Source organism: Patella vulgata, chromosome 6 (genome assembly GCF_932274485.2).
Source record: "Patella vulgata chromosome 6, xgPatVulg1.2, whole genome shotgun sequence".
Classification (NCBI taxonomy): domain Eukaryota; kingdom Metazoa; phylum Mollusca; class Gastropoda; family Patellidae; genus Patella; species Patella vulgata.
In genome coordinates this window covers 74,083,671-74,105,752 of record NC_065884.2, presented here as the reverse complement: position 1 = coordinate 74,105,752, position 22,082 = coordinate 74,083,671, and the positions used below count along the sequence as shown (strand labels likewise).

The 22,082-nt window shown below is 40.2% G+C and overlaps 1 long non-coding RNA gene across 5 annotated transcripts in view; it reads right to left on the bottom strand.

Annotated features, from left to right (window-relative positions):
• Positions 1-22,082, bottom strand: part of LOC130013080 (uncharacterized) — a 95,763-nt gene that overhangs the window by 46,882 nt on the left and 26,799 nt on the right. Inside the window, exons 1-4 of one of the 5 annotated variants that reach the window (XR_008788398.1) lie at positions 6,571-6,644; positions 5,060-5,209; positions 4,326-4,513; positions 3,022-3,186 (exon numbers count right to left, since the gene is read on the bottom strand). The exons of 1 other annotated variant lie outside the window; for it this stretch is intronic. This is a non-coding gene — a long non-coding RNA (uncharacterized LOC130013080). Of the gene's footprint in view, positions 1-3,021; positions 3,187-4,325; positions 4,514-5,059; positions 5,340-6,570; positions 6,645-22,082 lie in introns of those variants that run through there. 3 more of the 5 variants (XR_008788397.1, XR_008788399.1, XR_008788403.1) reach the window with 3 other exon arrangements.

The window sequence follows — 22,082 nt, the reverse complement described above, 5'->3', positions numbered from 1 at the left end:
GAGGGAGGAAACCAGAGGTCTCAGGGAAAACCAACGAGGTTGACAGGCAACTCTACACCTTAACGTGAAAATATTTAAAAATTACTGATTCACGAAACATGTCTAAAAACATGTAGAATGGACTAAACAGGCCCAAACGACTGCCATTCAATTTGGACTATTCAAGTATTTCACCAAACATAAATGATTAGAAATTTCAAAATAATTTTTTTCAATTTTCACTCATCCTAGGTATCCTCAGTGGTATCATTCCGTTCTACTCCACCATACCCTGGGTTCATTCACGGGGGAGACACACTCAGTATCATCAGTGGTATCATTCCGTTCTACTCCACCATACTCTGGGTATCCTCAGTGGTATCATTCCGTTCTACTCCACCATACCCTGGGTTCATTCACGGGGGAGACACAGTCAGTATCATCAGTGGTATCATTCCGTTCTACTCCACCATACTCTGGGTTCATTCACGGGGGAGACACAGTCAGTATCATCAGTGGTATCATTCCTTTCTACTCCACCATACCCTGGGTTCATTCACGGGGGAGACACAGTCAGTATCATCAGTGGTATCATTCCGTTCTACTCCACCATACCCTGGGTTCATTCACGGGGGAGACAGTCAGTATCATCAGTGGTATCATTCCGTTCTACTCCACCATACCCTGGGTTCATTCACGGGGGAGACACGGTCAAATTATCTGCCCTTGATACTTGTGCTATTTTTATCGACCAATCGAGTGGGTGAAGGGAATGTAAATCTTTTAGAGAGCTATCTTCTGGGTAGAAAACAGTGTATTTTAGTTAATTGCAAATCGTCGTCTGAATCTGTTTTGCCATCTGGGGTTCCCCAAGGTTCTGTTCTTGGTCCGATTTTATTTACCCTCTATACGTCACCATTAGGATATATTGTCAGAAAATATGGTCTCAGCCTTCATTTGTATTTGATGATACTCAATTATATATTTCATTTACACCTAATTGTCCATCTTCTTTCAATTTATCAAAATTGCAACTTGAGAACTGTATTAGTGAAATTAGAAAATGGATGTCAAAGAACTTTCTAAAATTGAATGATGATAAAACCGAATATTTGTTATTAGGCTCAAGGCATCAATTAAGTAAATCTGCACAAGATAACCCCCCTGTTGTAATTGGTAATTGTGATATATTTTCATCTTATTCTGCTCGTAATATTGGCGCTATCTTTGATAGTTTTATGCTTATGGGAGCTCAAGTAAATAATATTTGTAAATTGTGCTATTTTAATATTAGAAATATAGGTAAAATACGTAAATGTGTAACTGTAGAGGCCACTAAGTCAGTTGTTAATTCTCTGGTCACTTCTCGATTAGATAACTTTAATTCACTTTTAGTTGGTTTACCTTTAAAGCTTATAGATAAATTACAAAAAGTACAGAATACTGCGGCTAGACTTGTTACTTTAACTAAGAAATGTGACCACATAACTCCTGTTTTATATAATTTACACTGGTTACCTGTTAAATATCGAATTAATTTTAAGATTTTATTACTTACTTTTAAATGTTTAAATAATTTAGCTCCTGTTTACCTCTCAGATCTTTTAGAACTTTATACACCTGGCTGAACATTACGTACATCAGATAAACTACTTTTAAAGCCCAAAACTGTTCAACTAGTCTCCTATGGTCAGCGCTCTTTTAGTTATCAAGCACCTGTTTTATGGAATAATCTACCATTTAGTTTAAGATGTTTTACATCTCTGTATTCTTTTAAAAAACAACTTAAAACACATTTATTTAATCAGGCTTTTAACTGACTCTGTATACAATCGTTAACATGCCCATAATCTTGTTGTTTATGTGTGATTTACATTGTCACTTTGAAAAGTGCCCCTGAACATGTTATATGAAAGGGTGCACTATAAATATGCTGTAATAATAATAATAATAATAAACAATGACGCTATGACTCGTATGTAAACTGTTTTTTGATTGGTTCAGAGTATAATGAAGTAGAATGAAACCCAGGGTATTGTGTGGAGTAGAATGGAGGGTATTGTGTGGAGTAGATATCACTGGGGATACAGAAGATGATTTTCACTATACGTACACACATATTACATTAATATCTGCTTTTTGGAACCGGGGGATCACGTGGCTAAATGGGTAAGACGCTGGCTCGCTAGTCTGGAGGTCGGGTGTTCAATCCCTGCATTGGCCGAGAAAGTTTATCCAGATTTTCCAGCGGGGTTCCCCCTTGTCAATGATGCAGGACGGAGGGCCTGACAAGGACAGCTGTCTAGTCCTTCGGATGAGACGAAAAACCGAGGTCCCGTGTATATATTGGAATGCACGTAAAAGATCCTCTGGCAGTTGGAATTCGATATAAGAGTAGGTGATAGTGCCGCTGCCCGGGCAAAATTTCCCTCATAGCACACTGTATGGCGTATGCCCGTCTTCATTAGCCCAGTATAGGAGCAGAACAGTAGGACATTAAACCCCATTTCATTTCATTTCATTTCTGCTTTTAGAACCATTTTCAACTATTTTAAGCTTCCAAAGAATAGTCGAGCCATACACACTTTAAACAAATAGATTATTATTATCTTATGAGGTGGGAAAATATTACAGCCATCACTTTGAGACAATATTACCCAAAGGCTTCACAATTAACGGCTTGGAACAGTTGCTCATGCTTGGTGAGGGTTCGCACTGCTCTTGTATATATATATATATATATATATATATATATATATATATATATATATATATATATATATATTTATTTATGTTGATACATGCCTGATAACGACTTGTGAAATCTTGTTGAAACGTCACAGTGAAATAAACCATAGTAATTGTTATTTGAGACAGTACTACATTGTAATCATCTAAAACGACAACGCTCGATCTTGGTCGCTAACGATTAAATAAACAGATTATTATCTTATAAAGGTGCGTAAATATTACAGTAATATCAAATATATTTTAAATACTACAGTAATATCAAATATATTTTAAATACTACAGTGTTATCACCTTTAACGCCATCATCCGTTCTTGTGACAGTCTGTTATTATCTGTTTCTAGCTGTTTAAGTTGATGTTGATCTCGTTCACTGTTGACTACGCTATGATTTAATATCGTACATATACCAGTCCCTGGGTCATCTTTTAACATTAGAGTTATACATCCTAACTGAAACTATAGAACATATACCAGTCACTATAAACCTATACCAGTCACTATAGAACATATACCAGTCACTTTAAACATATACCAGTCACTATAAAACATATACCAGTCACTATAAACATATACCAGTCACTATAAAACATATACCAGTCACTATAGAACATATACCAGTCACTATAAACATATACCAGTCACTATAAACATATATCAGTCACTATAAACATATACCAGTCGCTATAAACCTATACCAGTCACTATAACCCTGCTATACCGTACTGAAACTATATTGTATATACATTATTAATATAATAAACTCCAGGAAGTCAAGAATTGTTTGAAATACCATCACTCCTCCTAATCTTAATATCTGTAAACTATTTAAATACAATTCGATCCCTGCATTGGCCGAGAAAGTTCATCCAGATTTTCCGGCGTGTTCCCCCCTTGTCAATGATTACAGGACGGAGGGCCTGACAAGGACAGCCGTCTAGTCGTTCGTATGGGACGAAAAACCGAGGTCCTGTATACACATTGGTGTGCACGTAAAATATCTCTTGACAGTTGGAATTCGATATAAGAGTAGGTCGTAGTGCCGATATCCGGGCCAAATTTCCCTCATAGTACACTGTATGGCGTATGCCCGTCTTCATTAGCCCAGTTCGGAGCAGAACAGTAAGACGTTAAACCCCATTTCATTTCATTCCCTTGAGAGCGTCCACAAGATTTTTCAAAGTGATCAAGAGCATAACTCTGACAGTAATTATCGGAAATCGTTGAAAATAAATAGGATTCTTCATCTCATGACCATAAACACTGTGTAGGAATTACTTTAGCCTCTAGAAGGTCCACAAGTAAATATGGACGCTGGACGGACGGAGGTGACGACAATATTTGACCATATTTCAATCGGATTTTAACATTAACCTTGAGAGCGTCCACAAGATTTTTCAGAGATCAAGGGGCATAACTCTGGCAATAATTATTTAAAATCTTTGAAAATCAATATAATTCTTCGTCTCATGACCATAAACACTGTGCATGAATTACTTTAGCCTCTCGAAGGTCTACAAGTAATTATGGACGCTGGACAGACGGAGGTGACGACAATATTTCAATGTGGGCGTATAAAAAGTGAACAAACAATTTACCTTAATATCATCTGAGGTGACATGTTTCTTCCACACCAATTCAGCTGTATCATCATTTTTAATTTTAACACTGTATTCAAAATTCACTTCATTATCATCTTTGATGAAGGCTTTTTCAGTTTGATTAAAATATGAGGTAAAATCCATTTTTAACCTTTTACGCTGTTTGTCCATATTATCAGCTGAAACTATAATAAAATGGAATTTATAGATACATTGTCACGAAAGTATTTATCCTGTGGTTATTTCCAATAAAAGTAGGGCAAATTTGGTTTATATGAAAGGTATAGACCCACAATCTTACTAGAAAAATACTGGATTACCCCAAAAATACCCATGGGGCAAGAACTGGGCAAAAATGTCAGGGTTTCACTAACTGGCAACCCGATTGTTGTCTGCCAGCTTATTGTGTGCTAGCTTGACTCCGGGAGCGGTTGTTATTTCTTGATCAAATAGTTAGGTGGTGTTGGGAACATTGAGGGGTGTAATAAGGCCAAGAAGAGGGAGGGCCAGCTGGTATGTAGGATGGTTGTAATAAGACCTAGAAGAGGGATGGCCAGTCGGTAAATCGCTCAGGGGCGGAGGGTGCCCATAAATATATATTTAATTCTTTTGAACGTCGGCACTCCTGCTGCTGAATATGAAGTGAGGGTTAGTTGAACATAACTATTTTGTATACAAGTCCCTATATCCCCCATGTATACAAGTCCCTATATCCCCCATGTATAACTTACAAGTTCCTGTCCATGTTGATTGTCCATCCGTTAGTAACAAGTTAAAACCATCTTCTTTATCCACTGGTATCGTCGTTAACAGAAAAAACTGCTGACTTCCATCGGTTGTAATCTTTGAAAGAACCTTTTTACTCATGCTTTTATTTTACACTAAAACAGATTTTGTGGATATTTATCACAAAGCTAATATTAATGGAGTAGCTATCATGGATATTTATTAAAAAATTAAAATGAATAGGGTTGATATCAACGCGTGAGTTTGGGGGATTGATTGATGTCATGTCAGTAATCAGGCCTACTACGTCATAATTAGGTAGGCCTACATCGACAAAATAGTATAACTGAAACCTTCATCTGTTGGCTTGAGACCAGAACAGGATACACTGGGCAAAACAGATAATGTGCATGGGCTAGTATACGTAAGGCCAGGGTTAGGGTTAGGTTTGGTGCTAGCGCTAGCCCTGTTTACATCTCGTGACCTTTGACCAAACTTGAAGTTGGCCTTATCAAATAGATCTAATGCATGTGAACATGGTAAGAGTTATCTCCTCCTTTCTACCAAATTTCACCCAAACGAAATTACGTAGCTAATTAATTTTCACACTTTTTGATATTTAACAAAATTAACCTAATACTCATATAAAATTTAACTTAAAGAACAATTTTGATATCCACATGGAATGAAATTGATTAATATTTTTGGTTCACAAAAGGGTTTATTGTGGAGGTTTTATATTTGACAACAACCAACGTCATTCTACACTCACTGACTCAGGCCATTTAGTTAAATGGTTGTTTCCAGTCGATCTGACTCCAAATCTGACTGGAGAATATCAAAACCTGGGTTGTGGGTAGGATCGTACCCTGGGAATATAAATGCCGATTTGTTTGTGTCTGTACTTTGTGGCTGTACTTTGATACTGACATTGATAAAGAGTGAAGCTCCACAGCCCAGTGCTTGAGCAAATCTCTTTTCCAGTAACACAGGAGCGTAACTAAAACTGTCACCAACAGACTGTCGGTTAAATAAAAAATTCAGACCGGAACCGGATACACTGAGCAATGAGCATGTCAATTTACCAAATCTCACCCAAGCGAGATTACGCATCTCATAGAAATATTTCTACGACCCGTCTAATCAATGACATCACATATATTTTTGATGTCAATGAAAATAATTCTCACAGTCACACTGTTTTGTTCTTTTTTTTTTAAAACAAAATTAATTAGGCCTAATCATACAATTTAGATCTAAATTAAAATCAATTCGGAAAAACGAAATTTTTTAACATTATTTGTATCACTTGAGAAACTGAAATATGAATGTTTTATATTTAACAATAATCACATCATCAGCTTCAATTCGCTTAACTCAGTCAGGCAATGCCTGTTCAGGCTGTTGTTAAATATGCCTATGGATCTTCCGGCATCCACATCAATGAGGCGGGTATCAAAATGGTGTTTGAAGAATATATTGACACGTATAAAAATTCAATCTATAAAAAAATAACCTGTTAACCTCTGTAATTTAATGATTTCACTATATAAAGTTCATTGTTTATTTACACATTTCTCCACTTTTGACGAGTCGACCCTAAGTCCAAAACAAATAGTCAGTCGAATAAACCGGTCGATGGCTTATTAAAATTTTGGAATCGTTTGTAATCTGTATAAGTTAAAGAAAAAACGCACTAATTCCAATATCTTTTATCATTGTTTTTGTTTATTTTTTACGTCCCCTCATGTTCAAATTTGATTGTTCAAATTAAAACTTTAAGGTGTTATCTTAGTTATTGCCACCGCGGCTTAATAAAGTCATGCTTGACTTTTTCCCTCATCCCCATATGCCCCCATCTTTTAAGTGCACGCCAATGTGTACACGGGACCTCGGTTTTTCGTCCCATCCGAACGACTAGACATCTGTCCTTGTCCACCTCCAAAAGAATAGAGTCCCTATATATGATATGTTGGGTTAGGGGGGCGATGGGGATGAGGTATTTGACATTATCATGTGGCCTCGTCCAGTCGATAAAATCAGTCAGTTAGTTCAGTCGAATAATCCAGTCGAATAAACCAGTCGAATAATTCAGTCGAAAAGTTCAGTCGAATAAACCAGTCGAATAGTTCAGTCGAATAATTCAGTCGAATAAACAAGTCGCTCAATATTAAGCAGCGGTGGCAGTGGGCTAAGATGATATGGTAGCAAATCATGCTCTTAGACATAGCTGAAGGAGCCGGGGCATGGGGTAGAGACCGGGGGGCTTCCCAACTAGTTTCAAGAAATGAAAAGAAATGAAATGGTGTTTTAACGTCCTACTGTTCTGCTTGGAACTGGGCTAATGAAGACGGGCATACGCCATACACTGTGCGATGAGGGAAATTTTGCCCGGACAGCGGCACTACGGCCTACTCTTATATCGAATTCCATCTGTCAAAGGGATCTTTTACGACCACGTCAATGTGGACACGGGACCTCGGTTTTTCGTCCCATCCGAACGACTAGACAGCTGTCCTTGTCCGCCTCGAAAAGAATAGAGTCCCTATATATGATATGAACGAAGAAAGGGGATGGGGTGGGGCGGGGGTGGGGGGGATGAGGTATTTGACATTTTCATGTGGCCTCGTCCAGTCGATAAAACCAGTCAGTTAGTTCAGTCGAATAATCCAGTCGAATAAACCAGTCGAATAATTCAGTCGAAAAGTTCAGTCGAATAAACCAGTCGAATAGTTCAGTCGAATAATTCAGTCGAATAATCCAGTCGAATAATTCAGTCGAATAAACAAGTCGCTCAATATTAAGCAGCGGTGGCAGCGGGCTAAGATAATATAGTAGCAAATCATGCTCGTAGCCATAGCTGAAGGAGCCGGGGGCATGGGGTAGTGACCGGGGGGCTTCCCAACTAGTTTCAAGAAATGAAAAGAAATGAAATGGGGTTTAACGTCCTTCTGTTCTGCTTGGAACTGGGCTAATGAAGACGGGCAGACGCCATACACTGTGCGATGAGGGAAATTTTGCCCGGACAGCGGCACTACGGCCTACTCTTATATCGAATTCCATCTGTCAAAGGGATCTTTTACGTCCACTCCAATGTAGACACGGGACCTCGGTTTTTCGTCTCATCCGAAAGACTAGACAGCTGTCCTTGTCCGCCTCGAAAAGAATAGAGTCCCTATATATGATATAAACGAAGAAAGGGGGTGGGGTGGGGCGGGGGTGGGGGGGGGATGAGGTATTTGACATTTTCATGTGGCCTCGTCCAGTCGATAAAATCAGTCAGTTAGTTCAGTCGAATAATCCAGTCGAATAAACCAGTCGAATAATTCAGTCGAAAAGTTCAGTCGAATAGTTCAGTCGAATAATTCAGTCGAATAATCCAGTCGAATAATTCAGTCGAATAAACAAGTCGCTCAATATTAAGCAGCGGTGGCAGCGGGCTAAGATAATATAGTAGCAAATCATGCTCGTAGCCATAGCTGAAGGAGCCGGGGGCATGGGGTAGGGACCGGGGGGCTTCCCAACTAGTTTCAAGAAATGAAAAGAAATGAAATGGGGTTTAACGTCCTTCTGTTCTGCTTGGAACTGGGCTAATGAAGACGGGCAGACGCCATACACTGTGCGATGAGGGAAATTTTGCCCGGACAGCGGCACTACGGCCTACTCTTATATCGAATTCCATCTGTCAAAGGGATCTTTTACGTCCACTCCAATGTAGACACGGGACCTCGGTTTTTCGTCTCATCCGAAAGACTAGACAGCTGTCCTTGTCCGCCTCGAAAAGAATAGAGTCCCTATATATGATATAAACGAAGAAAGGGGGTGGGGTGGGGGGGGATGAGGTATTTGACATTTTCATGTGGCCTCGTCCAGTCGATAAAACCAGTCAGTTAGTTCAGTCGAATAATCCAGTCGAATAAACCAGTCGAATAATTCAGTCGAAAAGTTCAGTCGAATAAACCAGTCGAATAGTTCAGTCGAATAATCCAGTCGAATAATTCAGTCGAATAAACAAGTCGCTCAATATTAAGCAGCGGTGGCAGCGGGCTAAGATAATATAGTAGCAAATCATGCTCGTAGCCATAGCTGAAGGAGCCGGGGGCATGGGGTAGGGACCGGGGGGCTTCCCAACTAGTTTCAAGAAATGAAAAGAAATGAAATGGTGTTTTAACGTCCTACTGTTCTGCTTGGAACTGGGCTAATGAAGACGGGCAGACGCCATACACTGTGCGATGAGGGAAATTTTGCCCGGACAGCGGCACTACGGCCTACTCTTATATCGAATTCCATCTGTCAAGGGATCTTTTACGTCCACTCCAATATATACACGGGACCTCGGTTTTTCGTCCCATCCGAACGACCAGACAGCTGTCCTTGTCCGCCTCGAAAAGAATAGAGTCCCTATATATGATATGAACGAAGAAAGGGGGTGGGGTGGGGCGGGGGTGGGGGGGGATGAGGTATTTGACATTTTCATGTGGCCTCGTCCAGTCGATAAAACCAGTCAGTTAGTTCAGTCGAATAATCCAGTCGAATAATTCAGTCGAAAAGTTCAGTCGAATAAACCAGTCGAATAGTTCAGTCGAATAATTCAGTCGAATAATCCAGTCGAATAATTCAGTCGAATAAACAAGTCGCTCAATATTAAGCAGCGGTGGCAGCGGGCTAAGATAATATAGTAGCAAATCATGCTCGTAGCCATAGCTGAAGGAGCCGGGGGCATGGGGTAGGGACCGGGGGGCTTCCCAACTAGTTTCAAGAAATGAAAAGAAATGAAATGGGGTTTAACGTCCTTCTGTTCTTCTTGGAACTGGGCTAATGAAGACGGGCAGACGCCATACACTGTGCGATGAGGGAAATTTTGCCCGGACAGCGGCACTACGGCCTACTCTTATATCGAATTCCATCTGTCAAGGGATCTTTTACGTCCACTCCAATATATACACGGGACCTCGGTTTTTCGTCCCATCCGAACGACCAGACAGCTGTCCTTGTCCGCCTCGAAAAGAATAGAGTCCCTATATATGATATGAACGAAGAAAGGGGGTGGGGTGGGGCGGGGGTGGGGGGGGATGAGGTATTTGACATTTTCATGTGGCCTCGTCCAGTCGATAAAACCAGTCAGTTAGTTCAGTCGAATAATCCAGTCGAATAATTCAGTCGAAAAGTTCAGTCGAATAAACCAGTCGAATAGTTCAGTCGAATAATTCAGTCGAATAATCCAGTCGAATAATTCAGTCGAATAAACAAGTCGCTCAATATTAAGCAGCGGTGGCAGCGGGCTAAGATAATATAGTAGCAAATCATGCTCGTAGCCATAGCTGAAGGAGCCGGGGGCATGGGGTAGGGACCGGGGGGCTTCCCAACTAGTTTCAAGAAATGAAAAGAAATGAAATGGGGTTTAACGTCCTTCTGTTCTTCTTGGAACTGGGCTAATGAAGACGGGCAGACGCCATACACTGTGCGATGAGGGAAATTTTGCCCGGACAGCGGCACTACGGCCTACTCTTATATCGAATTCCATCTGTCAAAGGGATCTTTTACGTCCACTCCAATGTAGACACGGGACCTCGGTTTTTCGTCCCATCCGAAAGACTAGACAGCTGTCCTTGTCCGCCTCGAAAAGAATAGAGTCCCTATATATGATATAAACGAAGAAAGGGGGTGGGGTGGGGCGGGGGTGGGGGGGGGGGTGAGGTATTTGACATTTTCATGTGGCCTCGTCCAGTCGATAAAACCAGTCAGTTAGTTCAGTCGAATAATCCAGTCGAATAAACCAGTCGAATAATTCAGTCGAAAAGTTCAGTCGAATAAACCAGTCGAATAATCCAGTCGAATAATTCAGTCGAATAAACAAGTCGCTCAATATTAAGCAGCGGTGGCAGCGGGCTAAGATAATATAGTAGCAAATCATGCTCGTAGCCATAGCTGAAGGAGCCGGGGGCATGGGGTAGGGACCGGGGGGCTTCCCAACTAGTTTCAAGAAATGAAAAGAAATGAAATGGGGTTTAACGTCCTTCTGTTCTGCTTGGAACTGGGCTAATGAAGACGGGCAGACGCCATACACTGTGCGATGAGGGAAATTTTGCCCGGACAGCGGCACTACGGCCTACTCTTATATCGAATTCCATCTGTCAAAGGGATCTTTTACGTCCACTCCAATGTAGACACGGGACCTCGGTTTTTCGTCCCATCCGAAAGACTAGACAGCTGTCCTTGTCCTTCTCGAAAAGAATAGAGTCCCTATATATGATATAAACGAAGAAAGGGGATGGGGTGGGGCGGGGGGGGATGAGGTATTTGACATTTTCATGTGGCCTCGTCCAGTCGATAAAATCAGTCAGTTAGTTCAGTCGAATAATCCAGTCGAATAAACCAGTCGAATAATTCAGTCGAAAAGTTCAGTCGAATAAACCAGTCGAATAGTTCAGTCGAATAATTCAGTCGAATAATCCAGTCGAATAATTCAGTCGAATAAACAAGTCGCTCAATATTAAGCAGCGGTGGCAGCGGGCTAAGATAATATAGTAGCAAATCATGCTCGTAGCCATAGCTGAAGGAGCCGGGGGCATGGGGTAGGGACCGGGGGGCTTCCCAACTAGTTTCAAGAAATGAAAAGAAATGAAATGGTGTTTTAACGTCCTACTGTTCTGCTTGGAACTGGGCTAATGAAGACGGGCATACGCCATACACTGTGCGATGAGGGAACTTTTGCCCGGACAGCGGCACTACGGCCTACTCTTATATCGAATTCCATCTGTCAAAGGGATCTTTTACGTCCACTCCAATGTAGACACGGGACCTCGGTTTTTCGTCTCATCCGAACGACCAGACAGCTGTCCTTGTCCGCCTCGAAAAGAATAGAGTCCCTATATATGATATGAACGAAGAAAGGGGGTGGGGTGGGGCGGGGGTGGGGGGATGAGGTATTTGACATTTTCATGTGGCCTCGTCCAGTCGATAAAACCAGTCAGTTAGTTCAGTCGAATAATCCAGTCGAATAAACCAGTCGAATAGTTCAGTCGAATAAACCAGTCGAATAGTTCAGTCGAATAAACAAGTCGCTCAATATTAAGCAGCGGTGGCAGCGGGCTAAGATAATATAGTAGCAAATCATGCTCGTAGCCATAGCTGAAGGAGCCGGGGGCATGGGGTAGGGACCGGGGGGCTTCCCAACTAGTTTCAAGAAATGAAAAGAAATGAAACTCCATTACAGGATTTATATCGGGGTCCGATTTGTATTACATACATACGAAATATAATTTACTACATCATTCTACATAGTAATTCGTATGTGTTTGTCAAAAATCATATTGAAAAAAGTCTTTGAAAATGCTATAAAACAAATCAAAATCGATCAGTGTAATAATCGGTTACAGACAGACTTGGTTGACTATTCCGATGTGTCCACCACGACCTTATCACTTTCTATTGTATAATAACAAATTCAATCGTGACACAAACAGACGCGTATCTTCTTATGTTCAGAAACATCTTTTACATTTTGTATTCGGTGTTCTACTTTCTATAATATGACCAGTGTATTTTGTGATGCAAATTGATAATCTAAATATATTATTTAACTTATTGTAGTTCAATTGCAATATTACAAAATTTATTTTAGGTTAAGATATATTTACAAATTTTATATAGTTAAATGAAGATGCAATGTTTTTTTTACGTGGCGATATGATTTTTCTTCAACCACAATACAATTGCCTTTGCTTGCTAAATCCGGTCAATGGTTTATCGTGAAAAAGCCCTTGCTATATCTATAAACTATGAATTATGTTTTAGATATATTATGTATGCGAAATATTATTGAAAAAAATGTTTTAATTTTAATGTTTTATTCAATATAATATTATGTATGTGAAATATTATAGTTTTTATTACATTAAATGTCTGTAAATTAACGTATTAAGATAATGTTCAGGTAATCTATCTATGTTATGCTATTATCTATTATGTTATATACATGTTCATAAATATCATTTGGGGTTTGGCTTTTTTATCTCTTATTTTTTTGGCCGTTATGAGCAATTTGTATGACCATAATTATTTTGACTTCTTCAGAATTGGTGGGAATTTATAAGATCTCGATTTAGTTATGTTAATTATATTTCCATTGATATCATTTTGCATTAATTTTAATAGCAACCCTTACCTACAAATGGTACCAAATGCCTGGTAAAATGTTGAGAAACCTAATACACTTTTACATGTACTTATTGATGATAATCTTAATAATAAATTGTCAGTGCGCTTTGGACAGGAGGTATGATATCATTTAATTCCAAGTTTTTAGTAAACTTGTCTCTGTAGTTTTGAAGCATATTTTATTGATAGACACTGTGACTCATTCCATCTAGATAGCAATACAGAACTAAATTAAAATATTTTGCATAATGGTCAATATGAATTTGGTAATGGATCCGGGTCAATCAGTTTTCCTTCTTTTAGCTCTTTAATATTTATCACATTTATTTATGATATTTATCACATATACTTGTATCACTACGAAAGGTTCCAGATTTAATTTCAGTTAAGCTCTACTTTCAATGTACCTTAAAAAAAAAAGCGTCTATAGCATACCCCCGTTCTCGTTTTTAAGAGATAAGGGACACGCCATTTTCCAATATTATGCAAAAATTAATGGATTTATATGCCTAAATAGTATAGAAAAAATGATAAAATAATGTAATTATAAGCCCGAACCATTACATTAGCAACGGAAAGAAAATACCTCCGTCTGAAAAGTAAATGATGTTGTAATACTTACAGTATGGTCATCAATATCATCCATATTTAACGGCACATTGTGTTAATTCCATGAAATATTATAAAACACTACGTTCTAAAAACGTTAGGGGCACGTATTAACTGGCCTACTACTACTATGCTATGTGTTTAACGTCCACTTCCACATATATGAAATGTGTCCAAAAGGGGGCTGCTTTTAAGTATGTTTTTTTGTGTATTGCTTGTGAAGAGCTAGACTCAGTGTCTAGACTCTGAGTCAAACTCTTCTTCGGCAATACACAGAAGAGGCAATTAAGTAATAAATTAAAAAAACAAAACAAAAGAAAGTAATAAAACATCTGTAACTAATTACGTTGTGAAAAAGTCTGCAAATTTGTGACAAAATTTGCAACAAGTCCAACTAATCAAGATGCAATACAGTTCGGTCTAAAACAAAGAGAAACAGAATAATGAAAGAAGTAACAGGATAATAAAACCAGAAGAATGATCAAAATACCCCCCCCCCACGCACACCAACTCTAAAACAAACTAAAATATCAAAGTATCACCTGTAAATAAATAGATGTCTTTGAATATAACGTTATTAACGAACTATATATATATTCAACTATCTATACCCCATAATCTTGTTTCGTACATATACGAATTAACTAATTGTCACATATTTCTGATTGTATATACTATATAATAGTGTCGAAAGTTTATTATTCTTATATCCGTTAATTTTAGAAGGATATTGAACTTTCTTTACATAATATTAGGTGTTGTAACTTCAACTGTATAATAATGGGGAGCGCCTTGCATCTCTAATTGAAGATCTTTTTTTCTTTATTTTTCTTTTTTAAAATTTGTTTATTTACAGGCTCTTGTATATGATGGCATCCAATGATATGATGATATTCAAATATATAATTCCTAGAAAGCTCAGTATAGTGTAAGTTGATTCGTTATCATTGTTGATTCGATCTTGGTCAAATGTGTAACCCTTTCAACGCCCATGTATATAATATTGAAATCTGTATATACTTGTCATATGGCATTATGTTTATGTTGTTTTCACCTTTTTAAGTTTGTTGTTTGAAATACAATGTATTTATATTTCTGTAAATAATTTCTTACGGGAAATGAAATTACATGTATATAAGACCTGGAATGTTTTCAGACCCCATAAATAATGTATCTTTAGATTATGTATATTATATTGATTGAATAAATCTTGCTAGAAAAATTTACAGATCCAATTATTTAGTTTTATTCTTTTATTTTATTTCTATATTTATTTTAGAATCTTTTAATACTTTTAAAAGACTAATTAGAACTTATACCTAATGTCAAAAAACAGATAACTTAAAGTTGTTTTTGTGTACAAATTTTTTTCTTTTTTATCCTTTTCCATGTGAGCACTAAATATAACACATTGACACTGTGAGCTGGCTCAAATATCGACCGAATTATACGATTGAGTTATTTGATGAGACTTCTTCTTGTATCCTCATGCAAGTCGATAAAACAAGTCAGATACGTGAGTGTCGTTAACACTAATCCAATATGGGGTCATAGGGTAGTAGCTGGGGGGTGGGGGGCTTTCAAACTAGTTTCAAGCCCAATTTTTTTGGCAAAAGTAGTTTGATAATATAGGTATTTAAGCGATGCTTAAGCCATAACCGTAGGAGCCAGGGGATCGGGAGGAGGGGTGGGAGATGTCTTCACCAGTCTTAAGTGATACATGTACTTAAGTAGATACTAATATTCCCCCGCCCCCCCCACCCCCACCTCGAAAAAAATAGAGTCCCTATATATGATAGAAAGTTGATGCGATGGGGATACGTGGGGATGAGGTATTTTACTTTTTCATGTGGCCTCGTCCAGTCGAATAATTCAGTCAAATAGTTCAGTCGAATAATTCAGTCGAATAAACAAGTCGCTTAATATTAAGCAGCGGTGGCAGCAGACTAAGATAATGTAGTAGCAAATCATGCTCGTAGCCATAGCTGAAGGAGCCGGGGGCATGGGGTAGGGACCGGGGGGCTTCCCAACTAGTTTCAAGAAATGAAAAGAAATGAAATGGTGTTTTAACGTCCTACTGTTCTGCTTGGAACTGGGCTAATGAAGACGGGCAGACGCCATACACTGTGCGATGAGGGAAATTTTGCTCGGACAGCGGCACTACGGCCTACTCTTATATCGAATTCCATCTGTCAAAGGGATCTTTTACGTCCACTCCAATGTAGACACGGGACCTCGGTTTTTCGTCCCGTCCGAAAGACTAGACAGCTGTCCTTGTCCGCCTCGAAAAGAATAGAGTCCCTATATATGATATGAACGAAGAAAGGGGATGGGGTGGGGCGGGGGGGGGGGGGGATGAGGTATTTGACATTTTCATGTGGCCTCGTCCAGTCGATAAAATCAGTCAGTTAGTTCAGTCGAATAATCCAGTCGAATAAACCAGTCGAATAATTCAGTCGAAAAGTTCAGTCGAATAAACCAGTCGAATAGTTCAGTCGAATAAACAAGTCGCTCAATATTAAGCAGCGGTGGCAGCGGGCTAAGATAATTAGTAGCAAATGATGCTCGTAGCCATACCCGAAGGAGCCGGGGGCACGGGGTAGGGACCGGGGGGCTTCCAAACTAGTTTCAAGAAATGAAAAGAAATAAAATGGGGGTTTAACGTCCTTCTGTTCTGCTTGGAACTGGGCTAATGAAGACGGACATACGACATACGAGGTCTCGTGTATACATTGGCGTGGACGTAAAAGATCCCTTGACAGATGGAATTCGATATAAGAGTAGGCCGTAGTGCCACTGTCCGGGCAAAATTTCCCTCATAGCACAGTGTATGGCGTATTCCCGTCTTCATTAGCCCAGTTCCAAGCAGAACAGTAGGACGTTAAACCCCATTTCATTTCTTGAAACTAGTTGGGAAGCCCCCCGGCCCCTACCCCATGCCCCCGGCTCCTTCATCTATGGCTATGAGCATGATTTGCTACTACATTATCTTAGTCTGCTGCCACCGCTGCTTAATATTAAGCGACTTGTTTATTCGACTGGATTATTCGACTGAATTATTCGACTGAACTATTCGACTGGTTTATTCGACTGAACTTTTCGACTGAATTATTCGACTGGTTTATTCGACTGGATTATTCGACTGAACTAACTGACTGGTTTTATCGACTGGACGAGGCCACATGAGAATGTCAAATACCTCATCCACCCCCACCCCCCGCACCACGCCATCCCCTTTCTTCGTTCATATCATATATAGGGACTCTATTCTTTTCGAGGCGGACAAGGACAGCTGTCTAGTCGTTCGGATGGGACGAAAAACCGAGGTCCCGTGTGCACATTGGCGTGGACGTAAAAGATCCCTTTGACAGATGGAATTCGATATAAGAGTTGGCCGTAGTGCCGCTGTCCGGGCAAAATTTCCCTCATCGCACAGTGTATGGCGTATGCCCGTCTTCATTAGCCCAGTTCCAAGCAGAACAGTAGGACGTTAAAAACCCATTTCATTTCTTTTCATTTCTTGAAACTAGTTGGGAAGCCCCCCGGTCCCTACCCCATGCCCCGGCTCCTTCAGCTATGGCTACGAGCATGATTTGCTACTATATTATCTTAGCCCGCTGCCACCGCTGCTTAATATTGAGCGACTTGTTTATTCGACTGAATTATTCGACTGGATTATTCGACTGAATTATTCGACTGGTTTATTCGACTGAACTTTTCGACTGAATTATTCGACTGGTTTATTCGACTGGATTATTCGACTGAACTAACTGACTGGTTTTATCGACTGGACGAGGCCACATGAAAATGTCAAATACCTCATCCCCCCCCCACCCCCGCCCCACCCCACCCCCTTTCTTCGTTTATATCATATATAGGGACTCTATTCTTTTCGAGGCGGACAAGGACAGCTGTCTAGTCTTTCGGATGGGACGAAAAACCGAGGTCCCGTGTCTACATTGGAGTGGACGTAAAAGATCCCTTTGACAGATGGAATTCGATATAAGAGTAGGCCGTAGTGCCGCTGTCCGGGCAAAATTTCCCTCATCGCACAGTGTATGGCGTCTGCCCGTCTTCATTAGCCCAGTTCCAAGCAGAACAGAAGGACGTTAAACCCCATTTCATTTCTTTTCATTTCTTGAAACTAGTTGGGAAGCCCCCCGGTCCCTACCCCATGCCCCCGGCTCCTTCAGCTATGGCTACGAGCATGATTTGCTACTATATTATCTTAGCCCGCTGCCACCGCTGCTTAATATTGAGCGACTTGTTTATTCGACTGAATTATTCGACTGGATTATTCGACTGAATTATTCGACTGAACTATTCGACTGGTTTATTCGACTGAACTTTTCGACTGAATTATTCGACTGGTTTATTCGACTGGATTATTCGACTGAACTAACTGACTGGTTTTATCGACTGGACGAGGCCACATGAAAATGTCAAATACCTCATCCCCCCCCACCCCCGCCCCACCCCACCCCCTTTCTTCGTTCATATCATATATAGGGACTCTATTCTTTTCGAGGCGGACAAGGACAGCTGTCTGGTCGTTCGGATGGGACAAAAAACCGAGGTCCCGTGTATATATTGGAGTGGACGTAAAAGATCCCTTGACAGATGGAATTCGATATAAGAGTAGGCCGTAGTGCCGCTGTCCGGGCAAAATTTCCCTCATCGCACAGTGTATGGCGTCTGCCCGTCTTCATTAGCCCAGTTCCAAGCAGAACAGTAGGACGTTAAAACACCATTTCATTTCTTTTCATTTCTTGAAACTAGTTGGGAAGCCCCCCGGTCCCTACCCCATGCCCCCGGCTCCTTCAGCTATGGCTACGAGCATGATTTGCTACTATATTATCTTAGCCCGCTGCCACCGCTGCTTAATATTGAGCGACTTGTTTATTCGACTGAATTATTCGACTGGATTATTCGACTGAACTATTCGACTGGTTTATTCGACTGAACTTTTCGACTGAATTATTCGACTGGTTTATTCGACTGGATTATTCGACTGAACTAACTGACTGGTTTTATCGACTGGACGAGGCCACATGAAAATGTCAAATACCTCATCCCCCCCCCCCCCCACCCCCGCCCCACCCCACCCCCTTTCTTCGTTTATATCATATATAGGGACTCTATTCTTTTCGAGGCGGACAAGGACAGCTGTCTAGTCTTTCGGATGAGACGAAAAACCGAGGTCCCGTGTCTACATTGGAGTGGACGTAAAAGATCCCTTTGACAGATGGAATTCGATATAAGAGTAGGCCGTAGTGCCGCTGTCCGGGCAAAATTTCCCTCATCGCACAGTGTATGGCGTCTGCCCGTCTTCATTAGCCCAGTTCCAAGCAGAACAGAAGGACGTTAAACCCCATTTCATTTCTTTTCATTTCTTGAAACTAGTTGGGAAGCCCCCCGGTCCCTACCCCATGCCCCCGGCTCCTTCAGCTATGGCTACGAGCATGATTTGCTACTATATTATCTTAGCCCGCTGCCACCGCTGCTTAATATTGAGCGACTTGTTTATTCGACTGAATTATTCGACTGGATTATTCGACTGAACTATTCGACTGGTTTATTCGACTGAACTTTTCGACTGAATTATTCGACTGGTTTATTCGACTGGATTATTCGACTGAACTAACTGACTGATTTTATCGACTGGACGAGGCCACATGAAAATGTCAAATACCTCATCCCCCCCCCCAACCCCGCCCCACCCCACCCCCTTTCTTCGTTTATATCATATATAGGGACTCTATTCTTTTCGAGGCGGACAAGGACAGCTGTCTAGTCTTTCGGATGAGACGAAAAACCGAGGTCCCGTGTCTACATTGGAGTGGACGTAAAAGATCCCTTTGACAGATGGAATTCGATATAAGAGTAGGCCGTAGTGCCGCTGTCCGGGCAAAATTTCCCTCATCGCACAGTGTATGGCGTCTGCCCGTCTTCATTAGCCCAGTTCCAAGCAGAACAGTAGGACGTTAAAACCCCATTTCATTTCTTTTCATTTCTTGAAACTAGTTGGGAAGCCCCCCGGTCACTACCCCATGCCCCCGGCTCCTTCAGCTATGGCTACGAGCATGATTTGCTACTATATTATCTTAGCCCGCTGCCACCGCTGCTTAATATTGAGCGACTTGTTTATTCGACTGAATTATTCGACTGGATTATTCGACTGAACTATTCGACTGGTTTATTCGACTGAACTTTTCGACTGAATTATTCGACTGGTTTATTCGACTGGATTATTCGACTGAACTAACTGACTGGTTTTATCGACTGGACGAGGCCACATGAAAATGTCAAATACCTCATCCCCCCCCACCCCCGCCCCACCCCATCCCCTTTCTTCGTTTATATCATATATAGGGACTCTATTCTTTTCGAGGCGGACAAGGACAGCTGTCTAGTCTTTCGGATGGGACGAAAAACCGAGGTCCCGTGTCTACATTGGAGTGGACGTAAAAGATCCCTTTGACAGATGGAATTCGATATAAGAGTAGGCCGTAGTGCCGCTGTCCGGGCAAAATTTCCCTCATCGCACAGTGTATGGCGTCTGCCCGTCTTCATTAGCCCAGTTCCAAGCAGAACAGAAGGACGTTGAACCCCCATTTCATTTCTTTTCATTTCTTGAAATTAGTTGGGAAGCCCCCCGGTCCCTACCCCATGCCCCCGGCTCCTTCAGCTATGGCTACGAGCATGATTTGCTACTATATTATCTTAGCCCGCTGCCACCGCTGCTTAATATTGAGCGACTTGTTTATTCGACTGAATTATTCGACTGAAGTATTCGACTGAACTTTTCGACTGGTTTATTCGACTGGATTATTCGACTGAACTAACTGATTGATTTTATCGACTGGGCGAGGCCACATGAAAATGTCAAATACTGAAGCGACTAGATACTATGCTGTCATCAGTTTTATGCATCGGACACAGACTTAATTCAAGTTGTTTATATTAGTACGGCCATTGTTTTCAGTTGATGACGTCAGTCGTTGACCCTTAACCCTAGATGACGACCTTACTCGCAAAGAGAGGTCAACACGTTGTTTAGGGTATTGCTATTGGAAGGAAAATCTCAATAAAATTGTGACTTCAACTGTCAGATTTGAACTTGGGGGAAAATAATCAAAATAGACAAAAAACGATGTAATCATATTTGAGTTAGTGCGTTTTTTATTTCAGTCAAACAAACTATTCCCAAATTTTAGCCCAACCATCGACCGAGTTTGTTGACTGGAAATTCTAGTGGTACTTAGGGGTAATTGCTTTTGACAGCCACATGGTAACAAAACGGCAGATTGGTAAATTTAAACGAAACGAAATATAAAATTATACATCTGCGACCTTTCAGTCTATTGCAAATAGAAATTTACAAACTTTTTAGCAATACAAAAAAATAGTATTCTGATATTTGTTTCAGTAAAATAATTTTTAAAAGGTATAATACTTCTGATATCATTCCGTAGTAGATTAGTTGATTAATTTTTGATAGTGCGTTAAATGACTCAAAGATCGCGTCTCTTCCATTTGCAAACTTTGATTCTATTGGTCGATATTGGTCGATATAAATAGATGATCCACTCAAAATAAACACTGCGATATCACTTATGTGGAAGCAGACATTAAACACCACTACCAAAATACTTTATCGGTTTTCGGTAAAATCAACACGTTGAACTTTCTCACGGTCTGCAGAAAATGGTTAGTAAATTTGTCAATTAAATATTATTGAATATGGAATATTCTATTAACAGTTTTACGTTTTAACAATGACACAAAACGCCTGATTGATAGAGCACACAAAATTAATGAGCGGTGAAACATGTGTGATTCTATTCTATTACTTAATTCACGAAACCCGACTAATCATGGAAATGATAAATTGAAAGTAAGACTATCAATCGGCTACCCAGCTGAGCTCCATTAGAATTGTATATTCATTACTGCAGCAATCGACGTATTTCTGGTTCTATGGATTAAAATATTTTAAGTGTGTCTCGAACCTCTGCCACCGAATATAGAATAGAAAGATATAAACTGTGGTGTCTGATATGAACTGTTTTAAATTATAAACAAATTCTTCGATTGTAAACAAACTAGGCCTACTGTCTGTTCCAGGTGACACTACGACACGAAAATTGCTTGCTATTTCTTCAATTTTTAATTTAGACGACTAAAACTTTGTGGCATACCTGGAATTGCCATCCCATTACTTTCTTAATGTTGATGTTTTGAGAAAGAAACAATGTC